The sequence below is a fragment of the Gavia stellata genome, chromosome 3 (genome assembly GCF_030936135.1).
Source record: "Gavia stellata isolate bGavSte3 chromosome 3, bGavSte3.hap2, whole genome shotgun sequence".
Taxonomy (NCBI): Eukaryota; Metazoa; Chordata; class Aves; order Gaviiformes; family Gaviidae; genus Gavia; species Gavia stellata.
Window position 1 is genome coordinate 61087238 of NC_082596.1, and position 15692 is coordinate 61102929.

Sequence of the window (15692 nt, forward strand, 5' to 3'; positions counted from 1 at the left end):
GTCCTATCACTGCAAATCGTCTCACTACAGTTTCCTCTCTAATTTCAGCTTCAAACTTTCTCTCCTTCCCTCAATCTCCTGCACTTTTCCTTGGCTTCTTTGTTAATGGTCCTTTTGATCCCTTTCGTTGCTAGTTCTGTCTTCATTTGCCCTGATGCTTTATTTCAGCTCCCTGACTTGCCAAAATGTTCATCCTTTACGTTTCAGGCTTTCATTAAGCTTCATTCTCTTTTTCTGTCTAATTTCTTTCTTGCTGAGTTTTCCTTGTTCCAGCTATCAGCTAGTTTCTCTCATCACTGATGATCAGGTTTCACCTTCTTCCCTTGTGACACTGCAGAGCAAATCCTTTTGACAGCACTGATCATTGTCTTATGATTGCACCCTTTTGGATTCTTTTTTTCATTTCCTGGGATGGAACTGATGGGCATCTTTTGAATATGCCTAATCGGTTAGGCTTTACAGAACAGTGCACCTCTCTCAGCCACAGAGTTCAGAAATTAACGTGTTTACTTGCGATACATAAAACATTTTTTTCAGTTTCTCCTTTTGATGTGGATTTTTATGTAGATCATTCTCTTCCCATTGCCTTAGCTATCAGATTCTGGAAAGGGTGGTGTTTTCAAACCCAATGAGAAGGATTTTACAGACAAGTGTTTACAGTTTCTGGCCTTGATGTATGCACTATATAATGGCAAAAAGCTTGTTAGACCAAAGCAATAAAGTTCCCTTCACACTCAGGTGAGTATCCCACTTGCTGGATTACACAACATTTTTCCCTCCTTTCCTGATTTTCTCACATCCACAGTGGGGTATTTAATTACCCAATACTAAGTGGAACACCCTTGAAAGGTAGATGCAGACATCTTCTATAAATAAAACCTAGCACATCACAGAGTGCCTTACTATGTGTTGCACCATAAAACGCCTAATGAGATAGTTAGAACTTTCCCATAGGAAGTGGGAAATCTGTGCATGCATTAATTCAAGAGAGAAAGGAAATAAATGAAGGAGGACTCAGTGGATAATGGGATGAAAGAGAGGCCTGAACTTAGTGATACTGTCCTTAGATTCCTAATTCTCAGGGAATGTTATAGAGTGAGCTAAACTCAATTCAAATAATTGCACTAGGCACATGACAAACAATTAGGAAGTTGAATGCTTTGTGTCAATCTGAAGGCTCAATTTTGAGATCGCAAACTTTGTCTTCAGTAGACATAATTGAGGGTGGTGTCTGACTGAGTCCATTTGCACCCACTGAAAGGCAAAATTATATTACAAAAACTGAAAAATAAGAACAGAGATCCATCCTCATATAGAGTATTGGAATAGACTCTAATCATCCAAGCCATCTAGTTAGCAAGGGTTCAGACTGCTACTGCTGTTTCATTTCACATGCCTAAACAACATTTAATAGTGTTCGGAAGATACTATCACGTAACTGGCATATTTGGTTGATATGGGAAGCCATGTATAAAAAAGAGGAAGATAGATACTGATATTTCAAAACATTTTAAATATCCTTGTAATAAATTATATCTATGCCTAAAATTGAAAGGAAAAATACTCATTCAACAGAACAAGTCAGAAGAAAATTATTCAAAAAGGTAGTAAATTAAGCCCACAGTTGTCCACATAGTATTGCTTGACTTACTGCAACAACACTCTTATGATGTATGATGTATGACTGTACGCTGTTATCTGGATTAGTCAATTTTCTTACAACCATAAGAAGCATAAATTATAGTTACAAATAGTGGCAGAGTAGAAAATCACTTGATTTTTTTTATCATATCTTTCTCTTCAGTTTGCTGTCTTTTTGTGCTGCTTTTCTCAAACCCCAGAAGCATCAGAGAATGGATCAAAGGGGTTTGAAATGGCTGGTTTGTAATTCACAGAATCACAGAATCACTAAGGTTGGAAAAGACCTGTAAGATCATCAAGTCCAACCATCAACCAAAAAAACACCACCATGCCCACTAAACCATGTCCCACAATGCCTCGTCCACACGTTCCTTGAATACCTACAGTGAGGGTGACGCCACCACTTCCCTGGGCAGCCTGCTCCAGTGTTTCACCAATCTCTCAGTAAAGAAATTTTTCCTAATATCCAGTCTAAACCTCCCCTGGCTCAACTTGAGGCCATTTCCTCTTGTCCTGTCACTTGTCACTTGGGAGAAGAGACCAACACCCACCTCTCTGCAACCCCCTTTCAGGTAATTGTAGAGAGTGATGAGGTATCCCCTCAGCCTCCTCTTCTCCAGGCAAAACAACCCCAGCTCCCTCAGCCGCTCCTCATAAGGCTTGTGCTCCAGACCCCTCACCAGCTTCATCACCCTTCTCTGGACACGCTCCAGCACCTCAATATCTTTCTTGTAGTGAGGGGCCCAAAACTGAACACAGGATTCGAGGTGCGGCCTCACCAGCGCCGAGTACAGGGGCACGATCACCTCCCTACTCCTGCTGGCCACACTGTTTCTGATACAGGCCAGGATGCCGTTGGCCTTCTTGGCCACCTGGGCACACTGCTGGCTCATCTTCAGCCGGCTGTCAACCAACAACACCAGGTCCTTTTTGGCGGGGGAGCTTTCCAGCCACTCTTCCCCAAGCCTGTAGCGTTGCATGGGGTTGTTGTGGCCAAAGTGCATGACCCAGCACTTGGCCTTGTTGAACTTCATCCAATTGGCCTCGGCCCATCCATCCAGCCTGTCCAGATCCCTCTGCAGAGCCTTCCTACCCTCGAGCAGATCAACACTCCCTCCCAACTTGGAGTCATCTGCAAACTTACTGAGGGTGCACTCAATCCCTTCATCCAGATCATTGTTAAAGATATTAAACAAGACTGGACCCAAAACTGAGCCCTGGGGAACACCACTTGTGACCGGCCGCCAGCTGGATTTCACTCCATTCACCGCGTCTCTCTGGGCTCTGCCATCCAGCCAGTTTTTAACCCAGCAAAGAGTGCATCTGTCTAAGACATGAGTCGCCACCTTCTCCAGGAGAATACTGTGGGAGACAGTGTCGAAGGCTTTACTGAAGTCCAGGTAGACAACGTCATCAGCCTTCCCCTCACCCACTAGGCGGGTCACCTGGTTATAGAAGGAGATCAGGTTGGTCAAGCAGGACCTGCCCTTCGTGAACTCGTGCTGGCTGGGCCTGATCCCTTGGTTGTCCTGCACATGCCCTGTGAGCGCCCTCAGGATGAACCTCTCCATAATCTTCACTGGCACCGAGGTCAGGCCTTTTTTGCATTTCATTCATTATCAAATACAAATTGACTTTGAACATGGCTATATAGTGACCTTTAGTTCAATCCGAGAACAGAAATATTCTCGACTCTATGATGAAGCTTTTAGTCATGAGTGGGGCTAGGCAGCTGTTAAATGGGAGATCTAAACTTTGTTTGGAGCAGCTCAATAGCAGCTAGGTTCACATCTTATGTTCCTGAGAACCTGCGTCAAATTCTGACCTATCTTAGTTCCATTTCATATTCACCAAAACAAAATAAACAAAAAAACAAAAGATACCTTTGACAGCACATCTTAGCTTTGGTTAATAGCCAGACAGAGCAGTGTAAAACTCCCCTAGTGTTAGACATAGGACTGAATAGATGCAATCTCCAGTCTTCTCTCTCACAGTCACATTTAGATTTTGTTGCTAAAAGTATTGATCATATCGGTTACTCCTACATGCAAAACCCTGAGTTTGGTGGAAAGAGGCTGGAAGGAGTGGCTGAAGGCACAGGAGAGGAAGAGGGTGAGGCAGAGGACACAGTTTTTACTGCAGGGACCTCAGCTTTGCTCTGACACATAGCGTGATACCCCATTATTCATGGGTTTTGATAGGATGACAGTTCCCCAATGTTTTGTGCTCAGTAAGGTGTTGTCTCAGAATTAATTTGATTAACAAGCACCTAGTAAGACCCTGCTAGAGCTGAAACTCTCCAAAATGGTGGTGATTGCTTGCTTTGCTCATTAGATTCATAATACTTCAAGATGTGTCCCTCGATACAGTTGTATGCTTCTCAGCAGGTTTCCGATTGCTTTTATTATAACTGTATGAATAAGAATCAGCAGAAACCACAGTGAATGACCTTTCTTTTGGTCATTGTTTATAATGACTTTATATGCTTGAAAAATTTCAAAATCATTCACTGCTGAATTTGAATCACACACAGGAAAGGGCAGGGGGAGGAAAAAAGAAAACACCGGCTTTTCTCCCCTTTTAATGTGAACGGGACCCTTTGTTCTGAAGATACCAAATTCACATCAGTCAAGATGCTAATTAGAAATTTTAATTGAGTGTTCTGAAATAAAAATAAGGTGAAAGACCCCCCGACAAATGTGCCACTGTCTTCAAGAACCCAGCAGGGAATTCAAAAGTTGTAGAAGTCTTCAGACAGTTTATATACTTATATTCTCAATATGGTAATAGCAGACACTACTGGCCATACTGATAATACTGTATTTTTTAGCATCTGTTGATCTCATTCTTTCTTGTATGCCTCAGCTGCCTGTGTGGTGGCTGTAAAGAATTAAGCACAGAACAATTTCTTTTTTTTTTTTTTTTAATTTCTGTCAGGTAGAACCTAAATTTCATCCCATTCCTATTAAATAAAACAAAAATGGTGATTACTGCAATTCTTAATAAATTAAATGGTGCTAGGAATGCAGAACTGGCATTTTCTAGGTTTTCAAAACTTTCTGGTATTTCAAAATCTTTTATTTCAAAGGTTTTGGGCACTTTCATCAGTGACTTACCTAAAAAAACAATTGAAACAATAGAAATCTTGATGCTGTCAAGTCAAAGTTGGGCTGTTCAGGAACCCTGGCATCAGACTGTCTTGTAGCTGGAGTTAAATCACAGAGCTCAGAATAAATTTTTGTCCCCACAAGGAAACATTAGAAGGTTTTTCCTCCCTAGGTCCTCTTTCAGCTCTCAGACAGCCAAACAGCTGAAGACACAAGGCATCCTCTACTATATGTTTATATCAAGATAGCTTTCTCCACATGAATTCCTTCGTCTTGGATTGGACGTGTTCACACCTACGTAAGGCACACACACAGCAGTCTTAACTTCCAGAGTAAGTCCTAAAACATCATTCAGTAAACCTAACTACTGTAACTGACTTTCTTACAGAATTATTTACTATTTTCTTTAATTCTAACTGCTGCCTTTCTGTTTATTTTCCAGCAAATTTTGCCACAGATTAAATGCTTGGAACAGATGTGCCCCTTTCAGTGAGATGCAAAAAGATAAATAGAAACATACATACATGAATGAATAAAGAAAAATTTAAGATATTTGACTGTTTCCATAAAAACATAAAGAATCTTGGTGGTCTTGCGTGAGCGAAATAGGAAATTCCTTGTTGCTTTTTATGATCAGTATATAGGAACTAGATTGTTTCCTACTCAAGAGCTCAATGTATCGAGTGCCCACAAAATAAAGTACATAGCATTTGGCAGCAGTGATTCCACAGACATGTGTTGAGAGCAATCTACTGCCCTTGGATGGTGACTCAAACAGAATAAATAAGGCAGGTCTTCTGCATCATCTTCACTAAAGAGAGGCTCTAAGTTAGGTGTTGCAAATTTCCCTTGAGGAAGCAGTTGAATTGTTTTCTTGGCACAGAGGTACCAGCTTAACTCCTGACTTTGTTTACTGATGTTGTGGTTTCATTTTCAACTGAAAAAAAAAAAAAAACATAGTTGGAGTGTTATGAAGAAAGGAAGAAACTGAAGATAGGATTTAAAAATTCAATAATCTGACCCAAATGAATAGGGTTTCAGTACAACTTTGCTGTTTCCTAAAAGATGGAGGAGAAAAATGTGTTCATCTATATCATTTTACCAATCTCTTTTTCCTTCTGTTTTGTCTTCATTATTGAATATTTGAATATCTCTGTGTTGTTGTTTTGTTTTTTTTTTTAACACGGGTTTTCTGTAGCATTTTCAAACTTTTTTTTAGACAATAATTGTGGGGCAGGGACAGCAAGTTGTATGTGGGATGGAAGGTAAATTGGAATCTTATAAATAATGAAAAAAGAAATTTTTTTAAAATGTTTTGGTATTTAAATTCTATAGATTTCATTATTTTAATGGAAGGAAAATATACAAATACCTTTGGAAATCTGTTCCAGAAATATTACACTGTATAATCAGGTACAGCTGAGATGAATGAATTAAGAGATTTGCTGGATTCTATTTCCAGTTACTGTTGCACTGAGTATTTGTGCCAGCAAATGCTTTTAATGAACCTGGGATTTATAATACAAGGGGGAACATAATGAAAATACAGGGGGAAACATAACGAAAAAAAGGTTGTATGTTAAAGAAAAAAAGAAAAAAGAAAAAAAAGTAATAACATGGAAACTCACAGCAGAGCTTGATTTAAAGTACAACCTGTCTTCCAAGCTTCTTTTCCACTTCTGGCTCCACAGGCAGCATACGGACATCAGGCAGACAGGGTGGACAACTCCAGCACAGCAGTCAGCCTGTACAACTGGTGTGGCAAAATACTGGATATGCTCCAGCCAGTGCTGGTTCTATTTAGACGTTTAGGTTTTTAGTTTTAACTTAAAGGGAAACTGTTTATTCTGATTAGGTGACACTGACTTTATCTTGATGCATAAAAAGAAAAGCTTTAATTGTATCAGCAGGTATTATAATCATTTAAGAGAATCATTGAGCTGCATCATGCTTTTGTTTTATTAAATGCCAGTCTATATTCAGATCATCTTGGGAAAGAATGCATCTTGTCCACATCCATCTATATTAACTACTTCATTTTTCACTGACACTGAATTCTTTGGTGTCTTACTGTTGTGTTACTTATAAGGCATATATTTTATTCTTACCAGAAATTTATTATTACATTTCTTTTCTCTTTTGTACAATTTCCTTCACAGCTGTTTTTCCTTATTGTGAGCTACTATACAAGAGTCTTTTCCTTTGTCTTCTGTGCCTCTCAAACTGTTTTTAGTTTCTCGTTCCATTTTCATGCATATTCACTGCCATGTTCTCTTCCTTTTTATTTCTCCAGTTCATTCATGGTTTCTGTTCCTCAGCAGCCCCTTAAAGCCAAGTGTCTGCCAAATGTCTATTTTCATAAATTACATACTTTCTCTACCTCCACATAATTTGAAGTCTCTATTCCCCATCTCCTTTTTCTGTATAGTAATTGATTAATTCTGTGATTAATTGATATTTTAGAAACTCAGATACTTGAGACCCCTTCCCACCAATTTAGGGAGAAAATAAGCATCGGACTGGGAAACTAGTGATGAAGGACATATATAGCTAATATTACTTTTACTCTAAGTGTTACTACAAGACACAGGCAATTCAGGATGCAAAACAGGACAATCAGATGGAATCCTGAAAACACCCACTGGAGTCTGAAGGAATTGCAAGAACCAGTGGAATTTGTCCTCTTTCAGAGGTAGATAGACAACCTCTGATCTGACAGCTATGTTGACTCTTACACCACTTTTTATATTCCTGTTACAGAACCTTATTTACAGGCTGCTTACATGGAGTTGTACTCTACTCACTGAAGCAATACCAACAGAGGATTTAATTTCTTCTTGATTTTAAAATGAGGAGGTGTGCATCTCCATGTTTTTCCTCCTCACACTTATTTAGTTATATGTATACATACATTTTTCTTTATTTGCAATGCAAATGATTTGTTATAGCACAAATGCAGACATTTACCTATGCATCACTTAATTAAGAATTCACAGTATTGCGAATTCATGCATTAATCAACTTTCTTGTCAACTTATGTCAAGTAATTTTACATTTGTAATGCTAGCCATTAATAATACTGCCTCACCCCTGGGAATTTGTCAATTTAACCACTGCCAGCATCAGCTCATTTCAATAACTATTAAAAAGAAAAAAATTAGGATAATTTTTCATACACTTTGTGATTCATAACAGGATTTGGTGCCATTCTGGTTTAAAAAATTCAAATATGTAAATATTCAAATACAGTAATATATTTAAATGTATTCCTAAGACTAAGTTATTATAGGTTAGACAGGACAGTCCATAAAGATGACGGCATTGGTGTCAGGAAACAAAAGATGCTAATACAGTTCATACTAATTGTCATTTCAAAATGGTTCAAATTAGATTCCAGAGTGATGAAAATCACTGTTTCGACAAACAGGCTTATACACAGAAGGTAACAGTAGCCATCTGACAGAAATTACTTTTCTGAATTCCATTATTTGCTGCAAAAGAATAGATTCTTGGAAGCAATCTGGAAGCCATTTAATGCCAAAGCAGTATTAAAAAATTTGAAATCTCTTCTACTTCATAATTAGATGAAGCAATAAAAATTAAAATAAACAAGATGATGTTTTACTAACATTTTTATTTTACAGGACCAAATGTTGTAAAGCAAAGAAGGAATAATCACATTATACAGTACTATTCTTCCAATATTTTATCTAGGTTTCCTTAAAAAAAACCACCAAACCCTCAATCTTTCACCTGTTAAATCTCTTTGAACATATGTGCTTTGGAACAAGAAGAAGAAAAGATTATAAAAACACTTTTCAAGCAAAAAAAGATCTTTTGAAGCCACAACTAGATCATAGAATCATAGAATAGTTTGCGTTGGAAGGAACCTTTAAAGGTCATCTAGTCATATACTTTTAATTGGGATGGTCTTTATTATAAATGTTGGCATTGAGAAAAGTGTTTATGAAAAAATTACTGAATCTTTGACTTAGGCCTTATCTGCTGGTGTGGCTGTGACCTTTAGATAAGTTTTAAAGTCTGTTCATATATGAACATTACATAGTCTTTGATCTTATTACAAAGCCGGCTTTTAAGATGAATCAGAGTTGGAAAGCATCATAAGAGGTAACCAAGGCTACGCATATGCCTCAAGCCCACACCAAAGGCATCTAAACTATATCTGATGTGCTTATCCAGATGGATAAAGAGGATTCAAAACTGGACCAGTATCCTTGGTTTGATTTTCAAACTTTTAGAAACGGATCAATTACTAGAGGAGGCTCTCAGAAGGCTGAACATACAGATTAGCTTGGTGACCTATGCAAGTTTTATGGCAAAACTCTAGGTAAACCAGTGCACAAGTTCAGAAATAAGCCATTATTTTTTCTTTATTTCCATGGTTGGATTTTATCCAACCAGTCTGCTGCAGGGATCTGCACTTCTGAACTAAGTAATCACTAATGTAGCATGAGAGCATCAGTAATGGAAAGACCGGAATGTGCTACTCACTAGTGTAAGCAAATACGTGAAATTATGTAACATTTACAGGATGCCAAGATCAGGACAGTTCCCCATCTCAAAAAGACAGGAAATAATTTTTTATCTTCCACTGTCTTCTTTAGCTTCCCATAAAACTCCTTATTTAACATCAGCCTTTCATGTGCTTGCTTCATCCTACTTCACTGACCTTATACCCATTTTCCTTCCTACAATTATAACTTAACATCTTTCTTTCTTCTGATGAGTACTCATCATTCAGAGTGAAAATTCAATTTCTGTCACCAAGCTCAGTTAAGAAAATATAAACATATTAGCATAAAACAGGGAACACAATGTACTTAAATTTTAGTTTTAGCCTTATATATACCAGTAATAATTTGCTAAGAAATTAACATTTTATCTAAGAATATAATCTAAGTTTTTGACCTCAGAATAATACTGTCACAAATATTTAGATATTAACCACCAATTTTATCTTGCATCACAGACATATTTCAGCATAAACTATTTAAATGCTTTTTCCTGTGGGGGTGGGATGGGGGGTGCATGCAAAAAAACCCAAAAGCAAACAGCAACAGTAAAACCAAATTCTTTCTGATATGAAAGAAACAAATAATTTTTCCCTAGTTCTAAAATGTATCTCACAATTATCTGTTGCTTTGTGTAAGCAGCTCAGTCTTTTAAACAAAAATACAATTTCCTCCTTTGACAATATTCCTCTGGCTTTTAACTTTTTAATTTCCACTGTACCGTGTTGTCATTATTCTTTCTTGGGAAAATGCTTGATCTTTGTGAGAACATGCTGTGGTTTGACAATAATGACCTTGGATTAAGTAAGGAAAACAAAGCCATATCCAAAAGCATGCAGAACAATGATGCTTTTATCTCCAGGCAATGTCACATTAGTGGCTGTGTGCTCAGCAGGAAACGAAGTCTTATCCAACATATTTGCTTTCAAAATTTCACAGATAACAATGTACAAAAACATTAATTTGAAAAACTGGTAGTAACTATGCAGTAAGGCAATAACAGAATTATAGTAAATGGCATATTCAACTAAATGAACAAGCATATTTTTAAAACTAAATAGTCCTGGTTTTCCATTCCCACTAAGCTACGTTTTTGGATAGTATGCATCTGCTTTGGCCAGCAATTTAGAGTGACTTCTAACTCTGACATTTTTATCTATTCCATGGATTAAAAGCTTCTAAATTATTTTCTTCTGCCAAGAAAGACTTGTTACATATCTTCTCAGGTGGAACCATCCTAAATCACTGTTCCTTCCTTCAAAAACCATCTTTCCATTGACTCCAATATACAGTAAAATCTTCAGGATTCATTTTCTGTAAACATCAGGAGCATTTATTAAACTGACAAAATGTAATGGAAGTTAAATGTCAATGCAACTTATGCATGCATCTGAAATATATTGCCTGATTTAATGTAACAGTCAGAGCTCAGAAGGAAAGATGTCATTTCAGTTATTCATAAACAAACCACAAGCAGGAAAAAAGTATATTTGAGGAAACTGTGATCTTCTTGTTTGTGTTACAGGATCAGCCTGAGAGTCTAAACTTGACTGAGTGAAATGTGAGCTGGGAAGGTTTATTCCAACTCCAATTCCAGCAGGAATGAACAGTTCCTTTTCAGATACCTGACAACGTTACTATGCCATGCATTATATCACAGCTGTTTATTTGGCATTTGACAGGACACATCCCACAAAAGGAAGAGTCTTTTTCTACTTTGTAAGCACCAGTTTCTGGACCTAGGGATAAAAGAGTTTTTAAATAAGTTTAAAAAATCATTTTATTATAGTTTTCAAGGAACTACTGAATTATTATTTTTTCATCTTCCCTTCTCCGGGGTGTATCCTTTAATATTTCTGTAACAAGAGTTGATGATGTATGCAGTGTATGACGGCTATGAGCCAGAGAAGGGGCGTGGCTCATGGTGTCTTCGAGCATCATATTTTCTATTCCAAATGTTGAAGATAGATAAATGGATGATTGGTCTGACCCAATAAGACACGTCTTTTTTTCTGATCTTCTCCTGCACAGTTGCTGCTTATATTTTCCTCTGATCTCTAGCCTTTACTTACTGTTCTTTCCATCTTGTCCAAGACTGTTACAATAGGTTACAGCAGAAACTTCAGAAAGGCTTTTATTCCTCCCATCATACTGTTTCAAAAATGCAGCTTTCTAGAATGGACTAAAATGGGATGATACTATATTTGAGAAGCACAGTAGTTCTTGCTAGATTGGCAGGAATATATGAAGAATCATTCAAAAGAAGAATTAAAAAAGCAGAAATGCATCTGCAATCTAGCACTACAGGAAAAATCAGGACCCAACACGTTCTTATAAATTTGAAAATTGCAGACTTAAGGACAGGGTTGGGTTTTTTTGGGGTTTTTTTTTCCTTATAAGTAAATGCTTTTACCTCTCAGGGTATGAATCTTTTTTTTTCCCCACATAATTTTAGGCAATTATGACCACACAACTCAATAGTTCTTTGTGTTTATGTGGAAACCAGTTAACAAATGCGCTATCACAGAGATCAGGTTCTGTTAATTCCTAACAGTGGGTCAGTGTTGACTGCCTGCGCAATTTTTAAAGAAAACATTCAGATTAGAAAAAAAATTTAGAAATTCAGGCTACAGATCAGTCATGTAACTGAACAGAATTTACCAGCAAACCTAAAAATTATACAATAGGCCACTGAGTTTTTAGAGGAATTTCCCAGTAACATGCAAAGATTTCATTCCCAAATGTTACTGACTTTGTCTTGAAATAAGCACAATCAAGAACACTCAGTTCCAACTTCATACATTAATAAGCACCTTGAAAAAACAGTATTCATGTCATCTAAAATCAGATACCTAGCTTAGATACTGTAGGAAAACAAGCTTCTTAAATAATCAGTTTACTTTTTTATCTTTCTGTGGAAAAAATATTGGAAGACTTACAATATTTTGCATTTTAATTTATTTTCTTACGACGAAAAAGTCAATTAAGAGGTTGCTGCTAGAAGGGTTTTCACCTGGCAATTTGCTTAAGATTTTGCATGTGTGTGTGTGTGAGAGAGAGAATGAGAGAAAGACAGTTCCTCTAAATTTTCTACGTCTCTTTAAAGCTGAAGGCATTGCTTATTTCTATTTTCATATTTGTGGTGGGTTGACCTTGGCTGGCTGCCAGGTGCCCACTGCTCTATCAACCCCCCTCCACCAACAGGCCAGAAGGAGAAAATACGATTAAAAGCTTGTGGGTCAAGGTAAGGACAGGGAGATCACTTACCAATTGCCATCACAGGCAAAACAGACTCGACTTAGGGAAACTAATTTAATTTATTGCCAATTAATTGTAACAGAGTAAGATAGTGAGAAATAAAACAAAATTAAAACCACTTTTCCCCAACCCGTCCCTTCTTTCCAGACTCAACTTCACTCCTGACTCTTCTAACTCTTCCCTCTGAGCAGCACCAGGGGATGTGGAATGAAAGTTGCAGTCAGTTTGTAACAGTTTGTCTCTGCCACTCCTTCTTCCTCACACTCTTCCCCTCCTTCAGCATGGGGTCCCACCCATGGGCTGCACTTCTTCAAGAACTGCTCCAGAATGGGTCCTTTCCATGGGGTACAATCCTTCAAGAACAGACGGCTCTGGTGTGAGGTCCTCCATAGACTACAGTGTGGATATCTGCTCCACTGTGGACCTCCATGGGCTTCAGGGGAGCAACGTGTGTCACCATGGTCTTCTCCCCTGCAAGGCTGCAGGGGAGTCTCTATTCTGGCACCTGGAGCACCTCCTCTTGCTCTTTCACTGACCTTGGTGTCTGCAGGGCTGTTTCTTTCACATATTCTCACTCCTCTCTTCCAGCTGTTGTGCAGTGGTTTTTTACCCTTTAATGTATCACTGCAGAGATGCTACCAAGGTTGTTGATGGACTGAGCTTTGGCCAGCAGTGGGTCTGTCTTGGAGCCAGCTGGGACTGGCTCTGCCTGACATGGGGGCAGCTTTTGGTGTCTTCTCACAGAAGCCACACCTGCAATCCCCGCTGCTACCAAAATCTTGCCACATAAACCCAATACAATACTTAAATCAGAGAGTACATTTTTCTTGTGTTTAAAGTAATTTTTCTAACAGATTTATAATACAAACTAATTATTTTTGCTATTTTCACTTCATATTGACTCTTGATTCATAAGAAAATGCTAAAAGTATCTTTGCATTATAAAATTTGTCACTTGTATCTGAATGATAAAGATATAATAATTTGGGGAAAAAGATTAGTTTTAGGTTTAATTTTGAAAAAAGGCTGATTGCAAATAACATTGAAATAGAAATTGTGTGAAGTAAGTGTTGAGCTGAATGTCAAATCAAACTAATCACGTGTGCAGGAGAACTGAAATAGATACACAGCAGACTTCATAATTCTTATTTTTGACTACAAATTCTCAGTACTCAGGGAAAAGGGAAAAATGAGACAGAGCAACAGGAAATTGGGTCTGCAGGCTAGAATTCAAATGATGAAAGCATAATGGAGCAAGAATGGGTAACTGAACCAGTGGGAAAGTGTAAGTAGTAAATGAACAGGGAATAGCAAAAGCAGGCCACTGTATACTAAGATGGGACGAGACCCTAGAAATAGGAAAAAGAGACGTATACTTCTCTGTAAAACATTGGCCACTCTTGCAATCATGAAGCATTTAACCATAACATGCTACAGTATGGAGATCCCTATATATTGCTTTGAGAAACAGAAAGGCAAATTTTAACATATTACACTATCCCTCATTTTCTGTTTAAAGGTACATATCGGCTTTCTAATTACCTATGTCTGAGTTCCAAGTGCAAATTCTTTATTACTATTGCTTAACAAAAATGTGCCTCTGTAGCAAAACCTTACACTAGCAGCCATTAATCCAGTAACATTTAATGTCTTGAAAGGATTACAATACATTGAAGGATCAGAATTAAGAGAGGATTTCTCACTTAATTATCGGACCTTGGATAATTCAGAAGGGGGAAACGCCTATGCTTCTATTCTGGTGTAGTGATTTCTTTAACATTCAGCCAATACTTATCCATGGCTTACAATAAAAACTACATCAGGTCCAACTTTGTCTTCCTCATGTCCCTGCCCTCCTCCATTTCTCAATAAAATTTTTGTTTTAGGCAACTGCATTCTATATAAAGAAAGGCATATAAAATTGTTTGCCATCTGATTGGTGGCAAATAAACTGCAAGGCATATAAAATCAGTGCTTTTTATTTGTAAAACAATGCCTGAGAAATGAAACAACAGGCAAAGATTATACCTATCATAAAAATGATTAAACCACAAAGAAGCATAGCCAAACTTAATCTATTATGTATTTAGTACCAAGAGCCCTATGGAAAATTACCCACTTTCTTGACAGCTGACAGTTATTAGTTTTGTTACTAATGATACCAGGCCATGATAATACCAAGCAGTATAACACATAGACAGAATGTATGCAAACCCCTTATTTTAAACCTACTGCGTCAATGCCAAATTTCCAGAAGGATGTATTTTAGCCTTATTCATTTATTATTTCTACTTTAATACGGTTAAAAATATGATTTTTTTCAAGAGTGGTTCAAGAGCTGAATTTATGCTCCTTAGGTACACCTGAAATTCCACACCAGCAATGCCAAAACCTTTACACAAACAGCAACAAAGCCCGTATTAGTCCCTTCTTACACAAACTGAATAGAAACTGCATCTGAAGAAGAAACTGATGGGAGAACTGGTGGAAGAGTCCCTTTCAGACTGGCTTCATATCAGAGGCAGGTGGTGGAATTTACTTATACTGGATTTGGCTAGGATGACGTTAATTTTCCTCACAGCAGCCTATACGGTGCTGATTTGGATTTGGGAGCAAAACAGTGTTGAAAGCATGCTAATCAATGTTTTGGCTATTGCTGAACAGTGCTTGCACAGCCTCAATGCCTTCTCTGTTTCTCCATCTGCCCCCCAGGTAAGTAAGCTGGGGATGGGCAAGAGGTTGGGAGGGTGACCTGAACTGACCAAAGACATATTACATACCATATAACATCATGCTAGCAATAAAAATGAGTGGGTGGGGGGAATCTTCCCAAAGTGTCTGTTGCTCAGGGACTGGCTGAGCATTGGTCTGCTGGTGGTGAATGATTGCTTTTGCATGATTTATTTCATTTTCCTTTTTTTTTTCCTTCACTTATTAAACTGTCTTTACCTTGACCCAAGAAGCTTTTTTCCTTGCTTTTGCCCTTCCGATTCTCTCTTCCACCCCACTGCTGGGGAGCAAGCGAGTGACAGACTGGGTGGAGGCTTAGCTGCCAGCTGAAGTCAACCCACCACATTACCTCCAGACAATCTCAGAAGGCATCTAGCCCTTTCATAGACCTATAATTCAGGCAGGTTGCATTCTCAGAGAATTG